Genomic DNA, 11326 nt, shown 5'->3' with positions numbered 1-11326 from the left:
GGCGTCACCCTGGTGGGCTGGGCTCCCGTGGCGGGTCCCGGTCCGGTACGGGCGCGACACTGAGGGTTGCGATCCGCTGCCGGTCATGAAAAAAGACAAAAAGGAAAAAAAAAAAAATGTAACATCAGCCAAGCTGGGGCCACTGGAGCTCAGGGGAAGAGGACAAGAGACCTACGGAGTTCATGAAGGCAGGAGAAACTACGATGAGAGAAAGAAAAAGCTGCTCTGAGCATTTCGGGTTGTGGCTGATTTAAGGCTGGAACTGCTGAACGCATGGAGCAGGAGCCGGCAGAAGCTGCAGCTGTGCCCTTCAGATGGAGTTACTTGGAGGCAGCAGGAGAGAAGAGGGCCTTGGCGGCCTCCAGGACAGCAAGACCACTAATAGGTTTCCCATGGACCCATGCAGGAGCGAGGAGCCAGAACAGCTGAAAAAGGGGAGCCATTCAGAGGCTGGTGAGTCATTGCAAGGGACCAGGGCAGGGCCCATCCCATGGGAGGTGTTTGGAGCATGGGCGGTGGGGGAGACGTGCCCACCAGGGGAATACTGGGATACAGCAAGGACAGCTGATCTCCCCCTCAATCAGTGCAGGACCACTCAGAGGAGACTGGTCGGGAATGCAGAATTGCATGGGGTGCAGTTTGATGAAAAAACTCAGGCCCAGATCAGAGATTCTACAAAACACAGATCCACCGGGTCTCTGGAGAGCCGGAAGTACCTATAAGATCATCCATTAAACACTGAGCTGCACAAAAAGCCTTCCCTAGGGAAACAGCAGCAAAGCAGCAATTTAAACAACCACACAGCTCAAGTACTGGTTCCCACAGGAAGTTCCCCACGTGTTAGAAGCAAAGGACAAAAAATTAGTTCCGGCCCAGGCACACCACCAGCACCTTGGGGCCTGCCTGGGAACTGGGGGCTTTGATCCAGGGACCGGACCCCACTCCCACTTCCAGGGACCGGACCCCACTCCCACTTCCAGGCAAACTGTGCCAGCACCTTGGGGCCAGTGCAGAGACCCATGGCATGGAGCCAGGGACTGGATCCTCCTCCCACAACTAGGCACACCACACCAGCACCTCAGGGCCCACCCGAGGACCCAAGGCATGGAGAAGGGGACCGGACATCTCTCCCACAACCAGGCACACCATGCCAGTGCCTTGGAGCCCTCCCAGGGACCTAGGGCATGGAGAAGGGGACTGGACATCTCTCCCACAACCAGGCACACCATGCCAGTGCCTTGGGGCCTGCCCAGGGACCCGCCCAGGGACCAGAGGCATGGCGAAGGGGACCAGACACACCCCACAATCAGGCATACCACCAGTGCAAGGAGCATATCAAAAGCAGCACCTTCCTGTGGGTGGCCCATCACAGCCACCACATTAACCATGGTTGCCACAAAAGTGGCTAGACGCCACAGCCACCACGCACATGGTCCGCCAACCACTGGCGTGCATTCACACAAGGAGAGTCACCAGCAGAGATAAAGAAGAGGATGTCTCTCTCCACAAAGCCCATTTCAGAGCGACGGAAGTATCTGCTCTATGATAATATTGAGGGACCTGAACACACCTCTTAGCATTGGACAGATCATCTAGGCAACAAATTAACAGAGTAACCGTTATTCTTTCAGAAGGAGAGAAGAAATCTAGGGCAATTAGAGGGGGGAGGGGGAGGGAATGGGGGAAGGGGAGAGGTTGGACAGGGGCATAACGAATAATTACGACTTGTAACAACATATATGCTAATAATATTGATTTGATCAACATATTTCAATGTTCAACTCCAAAAGTATGTATAATTGATTTTGATTCAATAAATAAAATGAATTAAAAAAAAGAAGAAAGGAATAGTGAGAGTGCTAGAATAATCTTGATTTCTGTATTACAAAAAAGCGATGGTATAAAACAGTGCTGTCCAATAGAAATACAATGCAAACCACATATGTAACTTTAAATTTTCTAGTAGCAGTAACAGGGAAAATTGATCATAATGTATTTAACCACATATCGACATATTATCATTTCAACACACAATATTTTAGAAGTTTCACATTTCTTCAACTTTAAAATTTTAAATTAATTAAAATTAAATAAAATTTAAATGATCAAAACCAGAAAAAAAAATTTTTTTTCTGGCCGGTAAGGGGATCGCAGAATATTTTAGAAGTTTCACATTTCTTCAACTTTAAAATTTTAAATTAATTAAAATTAAATAAGATTTAAATGATCAAAACCAGAAAAAAAATTTTTTTTTCTGGCCGGTAAGGGGATCGCAACCCTCGGCATGGTGTGGACTGCACCACGCTCAGCTAGTGAGCGCACCGGCCATCCCTATATAGGATCCGAACCCACAGCCTCGGTGCTACCAGCACTGCACTCTCCTGAATGAGCCCCGGGACTGGCCCAAGAACATTTAATATTGATACACTACTACTGTTTAATCCATTGTCCACATTCAGATGTCATCAGTTTTCCAAATAATGTTCTCTATGGCTATTTCTTCCCCCAGCCCAGGATCTAATTCAGGATCAGACATTGCATTTAATTGTAATGTCTCTTTAGTCTCCTTTAATCTGGAAAATAGCCTCAGCCTTTCTTTATCTTTCTTGACATTGACATTATTGAAGAGTATGAGCCAGCTGTTATGAAAAATGCCCTTCAATTTGAGTTAGCCTGTTGTTTCCATGTGATTATTTTCAGGTTTTGCATTTTTGGCAAGAATACACAGAAATGATGTATGTCTACGGCTGACATGGAGATTCTCCTGCAAGGGAGGACTTGTCACCCAGCTGCAGGGAGAATGGTCAGCAGGTAGCCTTCAGCCGATAGCTCCTTTACTAAAGGAATCTCCACGTCAGCCACAGACATACATCATTTCTGTGTGCTTCAGAGAGCCACCTTGTTTGATGTCTTGCTCATCTTGGGGAAGTCCACATCTGGTGACTTTGTGAGGCAAGAATATAATAGCTTGATCATTTTGACCCGACACAGGGCCAAATGTATCAGGCATTTAAGACATGAAGAAAAGAGTAGCTATAAGGATAATGTATTGGATGGTTATTGCTGACTGCCACTAAGGCTCTGCACAGAAATAGAATAAACAGATAAGGGTAAGTAACAGTCAGTTGAAAACCAGGTGTGGAAGCTAGAGGACCACAGGTTGCATATATATATAAATATATATTATAAATACATAATATATATAAATGAAAAGAAGATTTTCATTGTATATATATGAATGAAAAGAAGCTTTCATCTCTACTGGGACGGCAGAAAAACCCCAGGACAAAATCCAGGACTTAAGAGGTTAAAAGCCAATCAAATCATGATTTTTATGCCAAGATCAGAGTGCTGTGGGGAAACATTTGTAGAGAAACGGGACATAAGGAGAGGATCCTATGGGTAGATGACCCTGAATTGAAACCCCCACTCTACCCCAGTCTCCTCTGAGCCTTCTGAGCCTGCAGAAGTGGCCGTGACTCAGCTCTCCATATTTAGAGCTGGGACCTGCCCCTCGCAAGGTAACATATGCCCCTTTCCTCACCTTCTGGCCACCAGGTCTATAACAAGGCCCAAGTCACAGTATAACCCAGCTAAGGACATTGTGGAACTTATAAGGAAGGATAGTTGCTACATACCCAAGAAGCTGCAAGATCTGGTCAATGTGTACAGAAGGAGCTGGGGGAGTGTGTGTGTGACTTAATCTATGGGGCCAGATTAATAGGGCAATAAGGCAATCTTATAGGGCAGGGAAGGGTTTATACATTTGGGAGCACTTTCCCCAGATATGGGATTTAACACCTAGCAAGAACCCAGGCCCGCGGGGGTGATGGGAGTTCACTCCTAGGATGGCTCCTTTAAGGGTGGAAAAGCGATGGCTCACACAGTGAAGCTGAGATGCCTGAATTTCTATGGCAAGCAGAGGAGGAAGGGATTAAAAGCAGAAGTGGGCATGCTGGAACGGTTACACTGTGCATGGCTGGAAGACTCGCCAGATAAGTATGTTCACAGGAAGGCCCAGAGGAATGAGCTGTGATGAGGGCGCATCACTAAGAGGCTCAGCAGGTGTCCTCTGTGAAAGCCAGGGCTGATGGTAGCTGAGGCTGTTACAGAATTTGACCCCCTCGTATCATAGGGATATCACACAGAGGCCAAGTGGCAATGTTTAGCCACCAAAAGCTGGTGATTTTTGTAATAACTGGCAAAGTCAGAGTGGCAGCCAGCAGGACTGCAGAGAATTGTGGAAATGGCTAACAGAACCTGGCCTCCATAGGGACAACATAGATGGGCAGCTGACAAGAATACTACTCAGAATGTACCAGCAGAAGAAACCAAGGTGACAAGGAGGCTGAGGGCATTCACTCCAGAAAAAAGCCACCATTCCTTGTATCCCCCACAGGAAAAATGCATAGGTTTGGGTACCAAGGGGTAGAAGCAGAGTGGCATCTTTTACTGTCAGTCTCAACGACCCATTGTGAAACTTTGTATTTCTTGTCTTTATAACTCTGGGCTCTGAGGGGTTTGATTCCAGGTCTCCAAAAATGGCACACCTTCACCAGGGGATTCAACAAGAATCTCATGGGATTATGAGCTATGGCTCATGACTGAGAACTTTTGGCTCCTGTGTCCAGGGACCAGGCAAGAGGAGGGTCACTGTGTTGGCAGGGGTTTTTGATCACCAGGAGAAGGTAGGACTGCTTTTACAAAATGGGAGCAGGGGGGACTAGTGTGGAACCCAGGTGATTCGGTTAGGAGCCTCATAGTACTCCTTTGCCCACTTGTGACTGTAAAAGAAACAGGAATAGTAAGAGTGGCCTGAGAAGGGCATGATGACCAGGGCTCAGGTCCCTTGGGAATGAGAGTCAGGGTCTTGCCACTAGGTAAGACACTGAGGCCAGCAGAGTTGGCAACTGATGATGAAGGACACCTAGAATGGATAGTGAAGAAGGGTTTCTTAGTCGTCTCAGGATGCTATAACAAGAGACCATAGACTGGGTGGCCTAAACAACAGACAATTATTTCTCACAGTCCCAAAGGCTAGGTAGTCCAAGACCAGGGAGCCAGCATGGTCAGGCTCTGGTGAGGGCCTTCTTCCTGGCTTGTGGATGGCATAACAAGAGACCATAGACTGGGTGGCCTAAACAACAGACAATTATTTCTCACAGTCCCAAACGCTAGGTAGTCCAAGACCAGGGAGCCAGCATGGTCAGGCTCTGGTGAGGGCCTTCTTCCTGGCTTGTGGATGGTTGCCTTCTGGATGTATCCTCACATGGTAAAGAGTGCTATCTTGTATCTCTTCCTCTTCCTACAAGGGCATGAATTTCATCATGAGGGCTCCATCCTCATGGCCTCATCTAACCCTAATCACCTCTCAAAGGCACCACCTCCAAATACCATCACATTGGGAATTAGAGCTTCAGTAAATGAATTTGGGGGCACATAAACATTCAGTCCGTAACAGTATCAATTGTAGCCTTCAGATAAATGCATCAACTATAGTTTGTCTCACTACCTTCCCTCCTCTAAACTTCCCCTCAGGAAGAGAGCCCACCCGACTCCTGGAGAAGTGGGTTCTACCAAAACAAGGAGTTGGCTGTGGTGGATATGGAGTCTGTTCCATTCAATGGGTTATAAAACACTAAAATCATTATTTAGTTAGATGTTCACATTGTCCAAGATCTGATCAGTGAGAGTTCTTCAAGCTGCCTCCCATGTCCCTTTAGTACATCCCTGTCATTCTTTGGCACTTCCTTGCTTTCTGACACAAGATGATCCAGACTCACATTGTACTTTCTGTGCTCAGCCCTGAGGTCAACATTTTTCCCAAAGATCTTTGGTTCCATTTAGTTGAAGTGGCATTTTACTCCTGTATTTTCAGGCAACTCCCTTATTTTTAACTCCTTTTCCTAACATGAGAAACCTGACTCCCATTTCTAGGCTCAAGCCTAGAAAACACAGAAGTAGTTTCAGACTTGCTTATTAGAATTCAATATTTATATGCCATTTTTTTCTTTCCAAGTAAAATTTACATACAATGAAATGCAAAAATCTTAAGTGTATCATTTAACGAGTTCTGAAAAATGCATACACCAGTGCAGCCCGAAGCCCTATCAAGATACACCACATTGGCGTGGCTTGACAAGGCCTCATGGTGGCGGCAGCGGCTTGAGCGCTGCGTGGTGGTGACTGAGCTGCGAGCCTGGTGGTCCGTGTGCCTCCCGGCCCACGCACCCCAGGTGCCGTGCGGGTGCTGAGCAGGCCCCGGCTGGGAAGATGGTGAAGTATTTTCTGGGCCTCAGCGTGCTCCAGATTTCCTGGAACCAAATGTTTGCTGCCTTGTGGCAGTGGTACCCGTATCCCTACAGCAAACATGTCTTGACAGAAGACAGTACACTGGGAGGTGACCCCTGACCAGAAGCTCCTGTCCCGGCGACTCCTGACCAAGACCAATGGGACTCCCGACTGGGCTGAGCGACTGTTTCATGCCAATGTTGCTAACTCAGTGTACATCCTGGAGGACTCTGTTGTGGACCCACAGAATCAGACCGTGACCACCTTCACCTGGAACATCAACCACGCCCCACTGATGGTGGTGGAGGAACGATGTGTTTACTGTGTGAACTCTGACAACAGTGGCTGGACTGAAATCTGCAGGGAAGCCTGGGTCTCCTCTAGCTTATCTGGTGTCCTCACAGCTGGCCAGGAATTTGGTCTTGGCTGGTTCAAAAGCAACATGACCAAGACTATGAAGGGTTTTGAATACATCTTAGCCAAGCTGCAAGGTGAGGCTCCTTCTAAAACACTCGTTAAGACCCCCAAGGAAGCCCAGGAGAAGGCAAAGGAGAGGGCACTGGCGGCTACAGAGGCGACAAGGGAAGGACCTAGCCAACGAGGCAGCCACCGAGAAGCAGCAGCAGTAGTAATCTGTATAGTCAGTCCAGGTCCTGGTGCAGCCTGGGCCCTCCCCACCTCTGCCACAGCACACCAGACAACTCGGCTCAACTCCCTCTGCCTTCTCCCCATTGTACTTTATTATTAAAAGTCAGTGTCCAGCCCTATCTACTGTCTGGGTGGTGGGTTGGGGGTGGGTGTCCTGTTCGGCATCTATAATACACCAGGCATGTCATCCAGGTCTGAGCTTAGCCTCCTTGTCCCCCTATTGGGCAGTTGAGGACAGAGGCACAGAGAGGTGTGGTGACTTGCCCAGGGTCACAGATAGTATGCAGGTGAGGTGTAATAAATGATACACTGCAAACTCCATGAGGGTAGGGCCCTTTGCTTTGTTCTCTGATATGTCCTGAGTACCTGGAACAATATCTAGCATAATAGGCACTCAATAAATACTTGCTGAATTAAAAAAAAAAGATATAGAACATTATTAGCACCCTCGAAAGCACTATTATGCTTCTTTTAGTCAATCCAACCATTAGAAGCAACCATTTTATGCTTTTCTTTTCACTACAGATTAGTTTTACTTGTTTAGAACTTTATATATATGAAAAATATAGAATGCACTTTTTAGTGTTGGGTTTCTTTTGCTCCACATAATGTTTTTTAAAAATTATTTTTGGAGGGCTGGCCCAGTGGCGCACTGGAGAGTGTGCCGCTTGGGAGTGCGGCAGTGCTCCCGCCAAGGGTTGGGATCCCATGTGGAGACCGGTTCCCGCTCACTGGCTGAGCGTGGTGTGGGCGCAACACCGAGGGTTGCGATCCCGTTTCCGGTCAGTAAAAAAAAAAAAAAATTTTTTTTAGGGCCGGCCGGGGGGGGTACTTTTAAAGGGCCCCCCTTGGGGGCCCAGCGGGCCCCCCCCCGGGGGGGGGCCCGCTGGGCCCCCAAGGGGGGCCCTTTAAAAGTACCCCCCCCGGCCGGCCCTAAAAAAAATTTTTTTTAGGGCCGGCCGGGGGGGGTACTTTTAAAGGGCCCCCCTTGGGGGCCCAGCGGGCCCCCCCCCGGGGGGGGGCCCGCTGGGCCCCCAAGGGGGGCCCTTTAAAAGTACCCCCCCCGGCCGGCCCTAAAAAAAATTTTTTTTAGGGCCGGCCTGGGGGCGTACTGCTACAGTGCGCCGCTGGGGAGCACAGCGGCGCTCCCGCCGAGGGTTGGGATCCCATGTGGAGACCGGTTCCCGCTCACTGGCTGAGCGAGGTGCGGGCGCAGCACCGAGGGTTGCGATCCCGTTGCCGGTCCCGGTCCCGTACGGGCGCGACACTGAGGGTTGCGATTCATTGCCGGACACGAAAAAAGACAAAAAGGAAAAAAAAAATTATTCTTGGGGCCCAAAATATGGTCTTTCTTGATGAATATTCTGTGTGTCCTTGAAAAGAATGTGTGTTCTGCTGGTGTTTGGTGAATTGTTCTATAAATGCCATTGCGTTAAATCAGTTTGTGTCTTCTACATCTTGTTGATTTTTTGTGTACTTATTCTATCACCTACTGAGAGAAGACTGCTAAAATTTCCAATTATAATTGTGAAGCTATCTATTTTTCCCTTTATTTTTATCAGTTTTGCTTCATATACTTGAAACTCTATTAGATGCATGCCTATTTAGGATTGTTAGGCCTTTTTCATGAAAAAACTCATTTATCATTATGAAACATTCCTCTGCAGCCTTTTTCTGAAGTTCAGTTTATCTGATATTAATAAGCTACTTAACCATTTTCCAAATTAGTAGTTTTTTTCCCTGTCTTTTTACTCTTACCTATCTATGTCTTCATTTTTAAAGTGGACTTCTTGTAGATAGCATATAGTTGAGTCTTGCCTTAAAAAACAAAACAAAACAAAAACCAATATGACAATCTTTGCCTTTTAATTGCAGTGTTTAGACCATTTACATTTAATATAATTATCACTATTGTTGGTTTTAAATCTATAATATTGGTAACTTATTTTTTATTTGCTCTATTTGTTCTTTACTCCATTTCCCCCTTTTTCTAGCCTTCTTTTGGATCGAATTCATCATAGTATTCTAATTTTAATTCCTTTATTGCCTTATTAGCTTTTAGTTCTTTTTTTCTTTTCTCTTTTAGTCTTTTCTCTTCCAATATGTATCTTTAACTTATCATATCCTACATTTAAATAATATTATACCACTTTATTTATGGTATAAAAACCTTGTAACAGTGTATATCCATTCCCTTTTTCTTTATGATATAATTAACGTATGTTCTACTTCTTCACTTGTTATAAAATTCTCAAAGCACTTATGAAAAATATTTTTTCATTGAATTGTTAATTGTATTAGAGAAAATTTAGAAAGAAAAAATCTTTATATTGATTCACATGTTCACCATTTGTTAATTGTATTAGAGAAAATTTAAAAAGAAAAAATCTTTATATTGATTCACATATTCACCATTTTTTTTTTTTTTTTGTCTTTTGTCTTTTTCCGTGTCCGGCAACGGATCGCAACCCTCAGTGTTGCTCCCGTACCGGACCGGGGACCGGCAACGGGATCGCAACCCTCGGCGTTGCTCCCGCGCCTCGCTCAGCCAGTGAGCGGGAACCGGTCCGTATGTGGGATCCGAACCCTCGGGCGGGAGTGCCGCCGCGCTTCCCAAGCGGCGCACTATCCAGTGCGCCACCGGGCCGGCCCATATTCACCATTTTTAATACTTTCTTTTCCTTTGTGTGAATTTGAGTTTGCATCTGACATCATTTTAATTTAATCCAGAGAACTTTCTTTAGCATTTATTATAATTCAGGTATGCTAGCAACAAATTTTCTCATTTTATGTTTGCCTGAAAGTGTCATTATTTCTTTTTTTTTTTTGTCTTTTTCGTGACCGGTAAGGGGATTGCAACCCTTGGTGTGGTGTCACCTGCACCGTGCTCAGCCAGTGAGCGCACCGGCCATTCCTATATAGGATCCGAACCCGCGGTGGGAGCGTTGCAGTGCTCCCAGTGCTGCACTCTCCCGAGTGCGCCACGGGGCCGGCCCAAAAGTGTCATTATTTCACTTTCATGTTTTTGAAAGAATTTTTGCTGGGTATTGAATCTGAGGTTTATAGATTTTTTTTCTTTCTGGACTTTAAGATTTCATTTCATTATATTTTGGCTTGCATTCTTTTTGTTGGAAAGTGTGAAGTCAATAGTACTTCTTATCTTTGCTCTCTATATGCAATGTGGCTTCTGACTTTTCTCTGGTTGTTTCTAATACTTTCTTTTTCAGCAATTTGAGTGTAATGTGACTTGGTGTGGCTTTCTTCGTGTTTAGCCTGTTTGGTGTTAGTTTACTTTTTTGGATCTGTGGGTTTATACTTTTCATCAAATTTAGAAAAATTTTGGCCATCATCACTTCAAATATTTTTTATCTCCTCTCCTGTCTTTCCAGGGCTCTGATTCCACGTATGTTAGATAGTTTTGTATTGACCCACAGGTCACAAAGGCATTGTTCTTTTTTTTTTTTCCAACTTTTTTTCTCTGTGCTTTAATATAGATAATTCTTTTGCACTGTTTCTTCATTTACTAACATTTTCATTGGTGGTATCTAATCTGCTGTTAAGCCTATATAGCAAAATTTTCATTGTAGATATTGTATTTTTATGCTCTATAAGTTTGATTTGGTTCTTTTTATGGTTTCTATTTGTCACTTTATATTTATGTCCCTTTAAATTCTTGGCCATATTTACAATAGCTGCTTTAAAGTACTTATCTGATTAACATCTAATTTCATCATCTTTGTCTTTTCTGGGTCTGTTTCTCTTGCCTGATTTTTTCCCTGTTTATGGTGCACAATTTTTCTGCTCCTTCACATGTATGGTATTATTTGATTGGATACTAAACAACGTCAGTGTTACATGATCAAGTGCCTGGATTTTGTTGTCTTTCTTTAAAGACTGTTAAGTTTCATACAAGCAAGCAATTAATTTACTTACAGATCACTTTTTCATCTTTGTTTGATTGGATCTAGAATAGTCTTTTCTATTGGGCTAATTTAGCCTTATTTTAAAGTGTGGCCTTTCTGTGGACTTTCTACCAAATGCCCCAGGTTTTTAATAAGATTACCACATTTCAATTAGAACTCAAATGTTTCCAAACTCTATTCAAGCTCCAGTAGCTGTTCAGTTTTTATTATTTACCAACCTCACAGAGTCTACCCTCAAACTTACACCAAAGATTTAAGGAAACCTTATGTGTATATTTCTGGGACTCTTTCTTGGGTAATATGTCCTGCAAATATCAGTTGCTTCAATCTCTCTTAATTCCAATTTCTGTCTCCTCAGTTAACAAGAGTACTGTACTCTGCTTGGCTTCCTTCCATCCTATGATTAGGTAAATACCTCCAGGAAGAAACCTGAGGAAATTTTTGGGCTTATCTTGTTTGCTTTC

General features: G+C 44.8%; 1 pseudogene across 1 annotated transcript; it reads left to right on the top strand.

The window, feature by feature from the left end:
• The first annotated feature begins 6221 nt into the window (after positions 1-6221).
• Positions 6222-6920, top strand: LOC103601339 (annotated as a pseudogene). The gene has a single exon (XR_551447.1). The product of XR_551447.1 is annotated as a PRELI domain-containing protein 1, mitochondrial pseudogene (transcript).
• The last annotated feature ends 4406 nt before the right edge of the window (positions 6921-11326 follow it).

Source organism: Galeopterus variegatus, unplaced genomic scaffold (genome assembly GCF_000696425.1).
Source record: "Galeopterus variegatus unplaced genomic scaffold, G_variegatus-3.0.2 Scaffold3689, whole genome shotgun sequence".
Classification (NCBI taxonomy): Eukaryota; Metazoa; Chordata; class Mammalia; order Dermoptera; family Cynocephalidae; genus Galeopterus; species Galeopterus variegatus.
This window is presented reverse-complemented; position numbering and strand designations above follow the sequence as displayed.